Source organism: Podarcis cretensis (assembly GCF_951804945.1).
Source record: "Podarcis cretensis genome assembly, chromosome: 7".
Taxonomy (NCBI): Eukaryota; Metazoa; Chordata; class Lepidosauria; order Squamata; family Lacertidae; genus Podarcis; species Podarcis cretensis.
Window position 1 is genome coordinate 64,855,841 of NC_137176.1, and position 11,912 is coordinate 64,867,752.

Consider the following 11,912-nt stretch of genomic DNA (forward strand, 5'->3'; position numbering starts at 1 on the left):
AGGCTACCAAGGACAGAATTACTCTTCTAAATTTTTAAAAAAAGTTCTCTTCTCCAAGCCCATTTTCAGCATCTAGCACCATCCGGCAGTGGCTGGAGTCCGCAGCAAAGCCCACCATCCCTCGACCAGATGGTGAGTAGATGGCCACAAGTCATCATTTAAATTTCCAATGATGCCCCAGATCAACCCTACATTGGATGTTGACTGCTTTCCTCTGTGGAACTTGCACTTTGACAAGTGCCAGTAATGTTCCTTCTGCATTTGCAAGGAGAAGAAGAAGAAGAAGAAGAAGAAGAAGAAGAAGAAGAAGAAGAAGAAGAAGAAGAAGAAGAGTAGTAGTAGTAGTAGTAGTTTGGATTTGATATCCCGCTTTATCACTACCCTAAGGAGTCTCAAAGCGGCTAACAATCTCCTTTCCCTTCCTCACCTACAACAAACACTCTTTGAGGTGAGTGGGGCTGAGAGACTTCAGGGAAGTGTGACTGGCCCAAGGTCACCCAGCAGCTGCATGTGGAGGAGTGGGGAAGCGAACCCGGTTCCCCAGATTGCAAGACTGCCGCTCTTAACCACTACACCACACTGGCTCTCAGTCTTTGAGCGTGGCACCATATGTGCTTTGGAACTCCCTGCCTGTTGACCTTAGGCAGACTCCCCTCTTGCTACAGCATTTTAGACACTTGCTGAAAACTTTCCTGTTTCTTGCAGGATTGCAGCCTTATGATATTTACACAATTGTGTGAAATAGGAGAGTAATGGAACATGGCCAACTGCGCTGAGGGTGAAAGGCACAATCGGCTTTTATGCCTCACTGGCTGCCCAGGCAGGTGGACAGCCAATGCCCTTTCAGCCAACAAGGCACACCCTCCTGAGAAGGACTCTCATTGGCCAATTTGAAATGAAGGACTCCAGCCCTGCTACCCAGGTGGCCAGGGGAATTCCCCAATGGTCACCTAGCCATGTGCATTCTGGCTGCCCAGGGATGTTGCAAGGTTCTGCAACAGCTGCCCACCCAGATAAAGGGGTAAGTGCCCATTTTAACTGCCTGGCTACTTTCAAAAGTCTTTAGGCCCACAAGGACTCACGTTGCATGAAGCTCAAATATTGCAACTCTGAAGTTACTAGCGGGCTGCTTTCATCTTCTCCTGAATGTGGCAGCTTTTCATTTAAAACTTTGGTTTCATAAATGTGCAGTCTCATCTAGAAAAGCTCCGTGTAGCCTTCTCTATAATATAAAAAATTATTCATCCTTTGAATGATCTGTTTGTGGTATTTGCTTTCCTTGAGCCAAGCAAACCATACATCAGGATTGAAAAAGAAAACTTCCCCCAAAGCCTTCATCTGCAAATTGCCGTGAATGATTGATCTGATGTCTGGTGACTGAATGCAGGTAGCTCTTATTACAGCCTCATGGCCTTTGTGGCAGTAACATCAAGTAGCAATTTTGCCGCCAGCATCAATTCTTCGTTTTCCCCCCTCCCGTTCCAATATGAAACGAGTTTTGTCACAAACAGACCAGCCATCGGTTTAAATCATCCTATCTCTCAAGTTGTAATTTACATGACTGTTGCGGTATTTAGGCAAAGGCAAGCCTGAAGTTAAGAACATTAGCCAGTTTCTCAGCACCACACTTTAAGAAGTCTATAGACTATTAGAGCAGTTTGGAGCACAATAACAAAAGATGCTCAGGCATATGGAAAGCAAATCCTATGAAGAAGGGTGAAAGGAACCAGGTTTGTTTAGCCAGGAGAAGAGAAGAGTATGTGGTGCAAGATAGCTATCACACTATAACTAAAAGACTATCATGTGCAGGAAGCCAAGACTTGTTCTCCGTGCCTCATCTTCAGTTGCAGGAGGGTAGGTTTCTCCTGAATATTTGCAGGGGGTTTTTTTGGCAGCAACAGCAGTTTGACATTGGAACCAATTACTGATGGGGGTTGTGAACTTCCTTCACTGAAGGTCTTCAGACAGAAGCTGGACATTCATCTGTCAGAGATGGTCTAACTCTGGATCGCCTGCATCAAAGCAGGGGATGGACTGCAATCTGGCCTACAAGATTCCCAGCAACTCCGTGAGCCTATGAGATGGTGGAGCATGTTGGGAACTTTCAGGTTCTTCTTCATTTTGATTTTGGACAAAGATGGGGTGCTTGTTTTCTCTGAAGCCTCGGAGGAAAGTCAAACTGTTATTCAAAAACAGCACGATTCCCTACACAAATGCTACACAATAGAACAAAAGAACGTTACCTTCTCCTCTCCCTCCCTCCCTCCCTCCCTCCTTCTCTTCCCTCTCTTTCCCTCCAACTGCATGATGTCTATGACAATAGTGTCTCAAACAGAACATAAACGAACTGTGAAAAAGATTATGAATCAAAAACAGAGATGCTATATGTACTTTTTCTTGTTTGTTTGTTTTATATCACAATATAATCCTTAATAAAAACTTATTATTATTATTATTATTATTTATTTATTTATTTATTTATTAAAAAGAATTTAGGTCAGGAGAATGAACTGACCTGAGGAAGTTGAGGAAGATATGAGCAGACTCAAAATGTTGCTTAAAAAACATTTGTGGAACAATCTGAAGAGCAGTACTGGTTCAATGTGACTATGTTAGAATTGCATGGCCTGGATGCTTTCACAAAGACTTTGCACTGGTAGTAGAGACTGAGGAGATTTCACTATTCCCATTTCCAAGAATCTCCTGATGAGTCTGGTGATTTTCCAGAGAGGAGGGGGCGGTGTTCTGCTCTCTACTTATTCCACTCCAGCCTAACATCAAAGAGTCAGTCAGTCAGTCAGTCAGTGTGTCGGAGAGAGAGAGACTGAGTCTTATCTATCGTGTGTATAGATAAGATTGCTGCTAAGATTGCTGCAGACACTCAGTGCAGTTTAGCATTCAGATTTATGCTTAGACCTCATTTAGCTCTGTATATAGTTGTATATTATAGTTGTAGATAGAATAAAGAAGATATTCTACAGAGCTGCTCTCCGAGTCGTTTGTGCTCTGCTAGACTCTGCTATACTCTGCTGTGTGACAACTGTCTTCTTGTGAAAGTGAATCCGGTGCTCACAACTCTAAGCTGTGAGTCCACAGCACTTTGACCTGTTCCTGTGCAGAAGGTGGTCTCTGGAAGTGCTACCCAGCTTGCCTTTCCCAGTCGGGGCTGAAGTGGATGAGTCCAGTTGGTGACACTGGCTCAAGGGCGATGCTGACAGAGACGGCCACATGGTTGACAGGGACAGAACTACTACAACTCCATGGAAAAACAACTTTCCTCCCCTTCCCTTGGCCATGAGGAAAATCCCTTCTCAGATACTGGTATTTGCTTTGGAAGGAAATATCTCTTTGGAGCTATCAAGCCATGCTGTGATGATCTGCAACTGTCTTGCTTGACTGTGTAACATGACATGCTGCTTACTAGTGATCTCTACTCTCCTTCTCTGAGAGTTTGCTTTGCTGTCTGTGACAAACCTCCTGATTCCAGCACAGAGACAGGGCAGAAGGAGATAAACAAAGAGATAAACAACTACCTGACATTTAGAAGACATCTGAAGGCAGCCCTGTTCAGGGAAGTTTTTAATGTGTGACATTTTAATGTATTTTTAATCTTTGTTGAAAGCCACCCAGAGTGGCTGGGGAGACCCAGCCAGATGGGCGGGGTACAAATAATAAATTATTATTATTATTATTATTATTATTATTATTATTATTATTACCTCCATGAGCACAGCAGGCTCTGAGGCATAGAGCAGTGGAGTGCTCTTGGAAGCTGAGGCAGGCAAGGGCCCATAGCACAGCTCACTACCTGGCCAGATGAGGCTCATTAGCTCTGGGAGAAGGTCTATGAGTCCTCAGCCGGAGTAGGCTCAAGAGAGGGGAGGGTCACCTGCCTCATCAAGCCCAGGTGCTGCAACCATCAGGCAAAGTACCAAAGGGAAGCAGAGCTAAGGTACTGTGCTTGTTTAATTGCCCATGTTTATGGACTTTGGCTTGGATGCTTGAGGCCCTCTACAGGACAGTCCTTCAGGTTTGGCTCGGAACTCTTGTTTCCTGGAACATGCTGGGTTTATTACTTTTGTAATAAATCTACCATTGCACCTTATTGCTGACTACAGTTCATATGCCCATCAGTTCAGTATTCGTTTTTTACAAAATAAAAAAAAATATTGGAACACATTTATGAATGATACACTGTCAAATGCAGGAACATGATTCAGTTCCCTTTGAAAGCAAGCATTTAAAAACCACTTAATGTGCATGATCAATAGCATGGAATGTAAATTATTACGATAAATGGTGTGTCAAGGAAACAGCATCTTACACATATGCCAGTGCAATTTCCATCCCAAAATCGGTTTCTTAAATTGTAAAGACCTAGTGGAGATCTTTACGGCAAAGGAGCATAAATTATTATTGCTTCTCCTTTCTCTTCCTTTTGGTAAATATGACCACTGCCTTACAAGTAATGGTCTACTAATTCTGCAGAGTGCCATTTTGAAGCAGAACATTCAGAGTTATTGATATGTATGCTTTGTCATGGTTGAAACTGAATTGTAAGGACAGATGGAGTTTATGTTCATACTTTACACTTGGACATTCTGTGGCTCACAAAGAAGGAAAGTAATTTCTTAGAGCACTGGGGTCAAAGGTCACATTCCCAAATCACACAATATATCATTTTTACTCTTAAATTATTTTATTCTTTTTTTCAAAAAGAGAAAAAAGTTTTTTTTTTTTTAAAGTTTCTATTTTCCTCAAAGTAAGCATGCTATTTATAGCTGGTGCAATCCTGGCTATGGCATGCAATTGTATCCAGTAAGGATTCCAAGAGGATTATCATTAATTTCCCCATTTTCTGTGAACAGATGTGTAAGTTACACATGTTCCTGTGATACACAAGCAGATCTGGTATCACAATTGAAATGGCCAACAGCCAGGAATGATGGGAGTTGTAGGAGGGTCAGAGCTGGACGACCACAGATTCCCCATCTCTCTTTAATTATTCTGTGCCTGATCTTTCCTATAGCTCCTTGTCTAGCTAAGGCATAAAGGAAGGATCAATTCATGCATTACTGGTAGAAAACTGTATTATTATTATTATTATTATTATTATTATATTATATTATATTTTATTTTTTACTATTTTATTTATAGTCTTCATTTATATACATTTCAACAATAGTTCAACAATAATTCTAACATTTGAAACCTTCCTTCCTCCTCTTTTTGCGGTTCCTTAAATTTATTTTCATTATTCCCTGCATATTTCAAATAATCTTGACTTATTCTTTTATTCATCTGTTCTCATATATGTTTTTTTGAAGCTACAAGTTGTTACAATAATCCTGCCAATGTCTTAATCTGTTTACAGTTTGTTTGGAAAGATTCAATAAACTATTTCCATTCCTTTATAAAAAGTGTGTCGTCTTGATTTCTTATTCTTCTGAAAGGTTTTGCCATTTCTGCATAATCCATTAGTTTCTGTAGCCATTTTTCTCTCAGGACTTCTTCTTTTCATTTTTGTGCAAATAACATTCTTGCAGCTGTAGTTGCATACATAAATGAATTTCTGTACTGTTTAGGTAGTTCTGATCCTATAATTCCCAATAGAAAAGCTTCTGGGTTTTTGTTTTTTTACAAATGTTATCTTAAACATCTTTTTTTTATTAAAAAAATGCATTTTTATTGGCTTTTCTTTAACATTATATATGTTTTCCCAGTAAGCTTTAACCTTATTACAAGACGACCTGTCAGGATGCTGTCAGCAGCTCCCGGCTGGTTGTCCAGGAAAGTATAAAGACATGGAAAAGTTTCTTACCATCTTTTTTATTTCAATCTTTACAGAGCCTCTTTATCCAGCCTCTTGGATAATGGCGTTGTCCTGAGTGAATCTCCACCCCACCCCCTGCCTCTCCCACTTCCTCATTCATCACTTCTATGGGTGCTGCTACATGCCCTCTGTCTTTGAGCTCTGTGCTCTCCTACATTTAAGGCTCGCCGGGTTCTGGGAGATGGTGGGTCTGGAATGCTTTCTAATGACAACGTTTCAGCTGGGTGTTGTTCTGGCTCTCCCATTATTTCCCAGCTTTCCCCCTCATCTGCCTCTGAGCTGCTACCTCCCTCAAACCCCTGTTGTAAATATGTACTGTCTTCCTCTTCCTCCTCCCTGGATGGGTCAGGATGGGGAAGGCGGTCTCCACCATTTTTCCCTCTGCCCAGTTCCTGACACCACCACATGTGAAAAAAATGTACCTTCTTTTTCTTTACATTTCCAACACTTATTCGATTTTGATTTATACATTTTCGCCAGTCTACTAGGTGTTAGATACCAACTATATAATATTTTCATATAGTTTTCTCGTAACCCATAACACGCTGTAAATTTTTTTATCTGTATTCCACAGTCGTTCCCATGCTTTCATTTCTATGTCATGACCAATATCTATTCCCCGTTGCTCACTGAAGATTTCACTTGTTCGTCCTTTGTCTCCCATTCCAGCAACATCTTACGCATTTTAGACATCACTTTAACATTACAGTCTAACAGGTATCTCTCTAGTTATGAAACGGGGGTTTGGAAAAACAATAATCATATCTTTTTTAAATACTTCTTTCAAATGATATTGTATCCATGTTGTTAACATTCCTGAGAAATCCTTAAACTCCTTTAATTTAAATTCTCCACCTTCCTCTCTTAGTGAATTTCTATAGGTCGCCCAACTTTCCACCATTTTCTTCTTCCTTACCACTTTGGCTTCCAATGGTGAAAGCCAAAGTGGTGTTTCTGTCTTGAGTAAACTTTTATATTTATCCCATACCTATTATTATTTTCTTTAGGATTCTTCCATTCTTTCCTCAGGGTATCTTCAAGCAGCACTTTCAGTAAGGAGTTTGCAGTATTTAGTAAAAGAAGAAAAAGAGGATTGGCAACTATTATTCATAATCCCTAACAAATCCTAAGTAATCTTTGAGAAGCCTGAAAATAAATCAATGTGCATATTCATATTTTGTTTATACGTGTGCATGGGGTATTATCATCTACTTCAAGCCACAGTTTCTGGATCCGTCTTTATATACTCTGAAAACAAAAGGAAGGGTACACATTTCTGAAAGGGAAAGCCAATTTCCCTTGAGCATGTTAGTCAGCAAACAAGTCTTTGGAGCAGAGATCCTCAGTGGATGCTGAAATATGTATTTTATGTATTTTAATTATGAGTAGCTAGATAAATAATTGATTTCATACGTGTTATTTTGTTGTTGGCTTTTATTTGTTAACTGCCTTGGTATTTATTCAAAATGAAAGTCGGGAGATAGGATGTTGTTGCTGCTGCTGCTGTTGCAATCCTGGAATCAGAAGCAGGATATGAGAGATCTGCATTTTTCAGGAGGCAGACCAGAAAATTGCCAGCAACTCAGACACTTTCTATATGCACACATGGCATCATCCACAAATAATGTCCCTTGTATTGACAGAACTATCTCCAGACCTGCAATCAGTGGAACAGATTCAAAGAATGACACAACCCACAGATGGTCCTGACACAGGTGAGACCCACACAAATGGTGGCTCATTGCAAATTATTCTTACAGCTGTAGCAACAGGAATGTGAAACCATCTCTGTGCATATACAGTTTGAGTTGCAGGACATGATGTCTAACCTCCACGTGAGAGATTATGATGTCTAAAATATCCATATAGTGAAATAGGTCTTTGCATAAAAGGCTTAAAGTATTAAGTGAAGCAGCTGTTTTATCCACCCACTTTACAGCTGGAACATTTTCAAGCATTTCTCAAACGGAATGAGAATAACAAGGAGGCATTAAATGTCTAATAGTCGTCTGGGGGATACGGGATTATAATTAACACAGAAATACATCATGTGAATTCATTTTAAGCTTTGGGTTTAGTTCCAAAATTTCATCGTAATAGCATTTATTCTTCCAGCTGAGTTTATGGAGGCATCTTGGCACATGCCATTGGTCTGTTATATTCTGGACTGTGTGATTCTGTGGTTGCACTGACCAAGCACACAACTTGCTCATGAATCTGGAAATCCTGAGAATCATTGTCTACTTTTTCTGCTTGCAACAAGAGAAGCTTCTAGGGCTTATATCTCTAATACAGGGATGGAGAACCCATAGTCCACCAGATGTTGTTGGACTACAGCTCCCATCAACATTGACCACTGGGCAAGCAGGCTGGGGCTTTTGGGAGTTGGAGTCCTACACTATCTGGAAAGTCCCATGCTTCTTGTCTCTGTTCCTGTTGGACAAAGCTTGTTGAAATCAGGAAAAATGAGCAGTTGGTTGTAAGATACCTGCTTTTAATGGAAATAGGTTCCAATACCATACGTAGTTCTGCTATAACTAGTAGAAGGGAGAATGCATTCTGAAATAATCAAATATAAATGCAGATATTCTTGTTCTGCTTGCACTATTCTCAATTATATATGCTGAAGAACAGTTGTGTGGTACCAACAGTTGTGTGATTAACCTGATCAGCAACAAGGCTCAATAGGTCACAAATTAAACAACTCAAGTTTATGCCCAGCTTCCCCATAGAGGAATTAGCTACATTTTCAAATGCTCAAAAGAAATGCTTATTTTAATGGGACTACATTTATTCAACATTTGAGCTGTTGGTGGAGAAAGGTCTATCACTGCTGTGCTGCAGCCTTACATTGAATCAGAATTTCTGACTCTTAGGCGTCTGTTATTGATCTAAGGTTATCCTGGCCAAATATTTTAATTGGTATTTTAATTGGAAGACTGGAAAAAATACAATGAAGCGTGATGTCCTTGGTATGAATGGAGGTCACTATTTATGGATTCTTTTAAAAGTGCTAGTTCAGATTAAAACTGTGCTGTAACAAATGGTATTGTGTGGATGAGGGATTAGAGGTGGGAAAGTATTTATCAGAGGCACGCATAAGCTGTGTTTGCAGCCTAATCACAAGGTGGGTGGGTGATTCAGGTGAAGTTTTCACATGCCTAAGTTGGCAAATATTGAGTCCAGCAGATCTTGAGTCCAGTGAGTAACTCTGGGATTTATTAAGATCTGCTTTACTACTGATCTGATATGGATTTATGAGTTGGGATGAGTTTGCTGTTCTGAACCAGTTCATCTTCTAGTCTATTGCAGTTTGCATTTCATTAAACTTACACGATCTCAGCCTGATCAGGCAGTTTGCTAAAATAACATTATTGTTTTCGATCATTCTGACAGTGTTGCGATGATCACTTATATAATGGATATTACTATTTACAGTACTGCTGTGGTTATTTATTACCCATCATCAAGTACCCATTTGAATGCTCCCAGGGGTATTGCAATTCGTCTGCCACGCAGTGTCCCATTAATTTTGATGTTTCCCTTTCGTCTTCCTGTATTTTTTTAGGAATTTAATGAGGCTTGTGCATGCAGTTCTTTTTTGAGTTCTCCCACTACCTCCAAAAATGTAACTGCTGCTCGTGATGGTTACAAACCAATTGAAAGTGCCCACTGAGTTGGTGCCAGTGTACAGTGTCACAACTGTCTCAGAGGAGAGGAGACCCCAAGAGTAGGATGGTTTCTGCAGCCCCTACAGGGCGATGCAAGCATGACGCTTGTGGCGATCACACAGGGTCCCCGGACGTTTCACCGTCTATTGATCCCTGTGCCATCGCTTTATTTCTCGCTGCCACCACCCAGGCCCTACCTGGTACAATACTGAGTCCAGTCAGGTTTAAATTGGAACATAAACTTCTGTTTATTTATTGCAGTTTAACAAGCGTGTGGTTTCATAAACGGTATCGGTTCATTACATTCATGGAGTAACTATCCAGACCTATAACTTCCGCTACCTGCTCTCACTCACTAAACCACCTCTCAGATATTTACTTGTCTTCCTAGCTCCTCTTCCTGACTCAGCTTATTTCACTACAGTAACTCAACCTACCCACAGACTCTATCCCAATTCACTCCCACTCCCACTCCAACCAACCACCCAACTCCCAACGAACTCCTCCTTCGCCCCTCCCAGAGCTGGTTTTATAGTCCCTCTGACTCCACCCCCTGGGTTCTGATTGGGTAACTTGTTTAACTGTTTCACCTCCAGCACTCTCATATGTTAACATCACAATGCCACACATGGTTCCCTGTATTTACCTGCCACAGAATGAAGGAGTTGTGCGCTCTGGCTACCTTCAATTCAGATGCAGAAGTAGCCAGGCAACCAAGACACAGTGGCTTTCCAGGCACTTTCTGTCTCCTAGGGACCCAGTAGAAAATCTAAGGGCTCTCTAACATAACATCCTCCTGTCACTGCAGCTTGCCCCAAGTAGACCATCTATGTTGGCCTTGACCTACAGGGATGTGATATATTGTCATGGAGCCGAAGGCATCATGGCATGCATATTGCTCTCAGGTGGTCCCCCACCCAGGCACTAACCCAACCCAGACCTGCTTAGCTTCAGCCAAGTGGTGGCCTTGTACCTTCAGACCTCGCAGGCAGTAACATCTCACCAGGGTGGCAGTGACACTGTGTACTTCTGATAGATTCTTGGGGACTGACTTCTCTCTCTCTCTCTCTCTCTCTCTCTCTCTCTCTCTCTGTGAATACAGTATATACAGTAGTGCCTCAGGTTGCAAACACTTTGGGTTACAAACACTTCAGGTTACAGACTCCGCTAACCCGGAAGTAGTACCTCAGGTTAAGAAATTTACTTCAGGATGAGAACAGAAATTCGGCACAGTGGCAGCGGGAGGCCCCATTAGCTAAGGTGGTATCTCAGGTTAAGAACAGTTTCAGGTTAAGAACGGACCTCCAGAACGAATTAAGTTCTTAACCAGAGGTACCACTATGTGTGTGTGTGTGTGTGTGTGTGTACATATTCCATCTATATCTCAATTATTATTCAATGGTTACATTCTTTGGGATAATAATATCCTTTTAAAGTCAAGTGCTCCTGGGTTGCTCATAAAAGTTTCAAAAGCAGGGCACGGACCAAATAGATTTTAAGTTTCTGACCTAGAAAATGATTTATCTACATTTTTACCTTGCAAAAATAATAATAATGAGTCGCTGCTGTTTCTCTTGCGTTCTGCATAATCTACCTACTACTTCAGGTCAGATATTGTTTGTGTGGTGCCATCTGCTGGACGTATTGATAGGCGCTCCCTAACTACAAATAAGCCTGGCATCCCAAACCCAATTATTTGCTCAGGGATAACTGCTTGTCCTGCTGTTGTAGCATTCCTGCATTTCTAGTGAAATCTCACACTTTGTGCAAAGCACATCCAGGTCCATGCACACCCTGTGTATAGGACCTCAGCCTAAGGCTACTACCTGTTTTGTGAAATGGAACTTTGGGTTAGCTATTGACACTCCTAATCTCAAGTGAATCACTTAAGTGCAGACACAAAACATCTGCAAGTGCCACAATATACAGGTCCATGAACACGCATGATTTGTGCTCAGTTTTCCATGGTCATACTCCCGGACTGGTTCAAACATATGAACTCAAGACACCCATCTGTTTTCTATAACCAAAGCATTAAAATAAATTATTGGATAATTTGTTGTGATGCAAAAACAGAGGTGAAGTATCCAAACAGGATATGCGTACAAGGTTTTGATTGCAAAACAGCTATATCTCATCCACGGCACCTCTGAAATTCTATGTCCCTGTTATTGGATAGTTTCTTATGGATCATGCAAGTGACGGGGGAGGTCACAGAGTCAAGGGTAACAAGGGGCAATATGAGGAAATGAAATTTATTTATGGAATCTGATGTTGAGTCATCTTCATTTTGAAGCCTCAGGGCAGTTATCAATTCGCCCATGAATGCAAAATGACCAAAATAATTAAGATTTTCAACTTAATGTATAGAACAAGGGTAGAGAGACTGGAGACTGGGCTGTATTGGT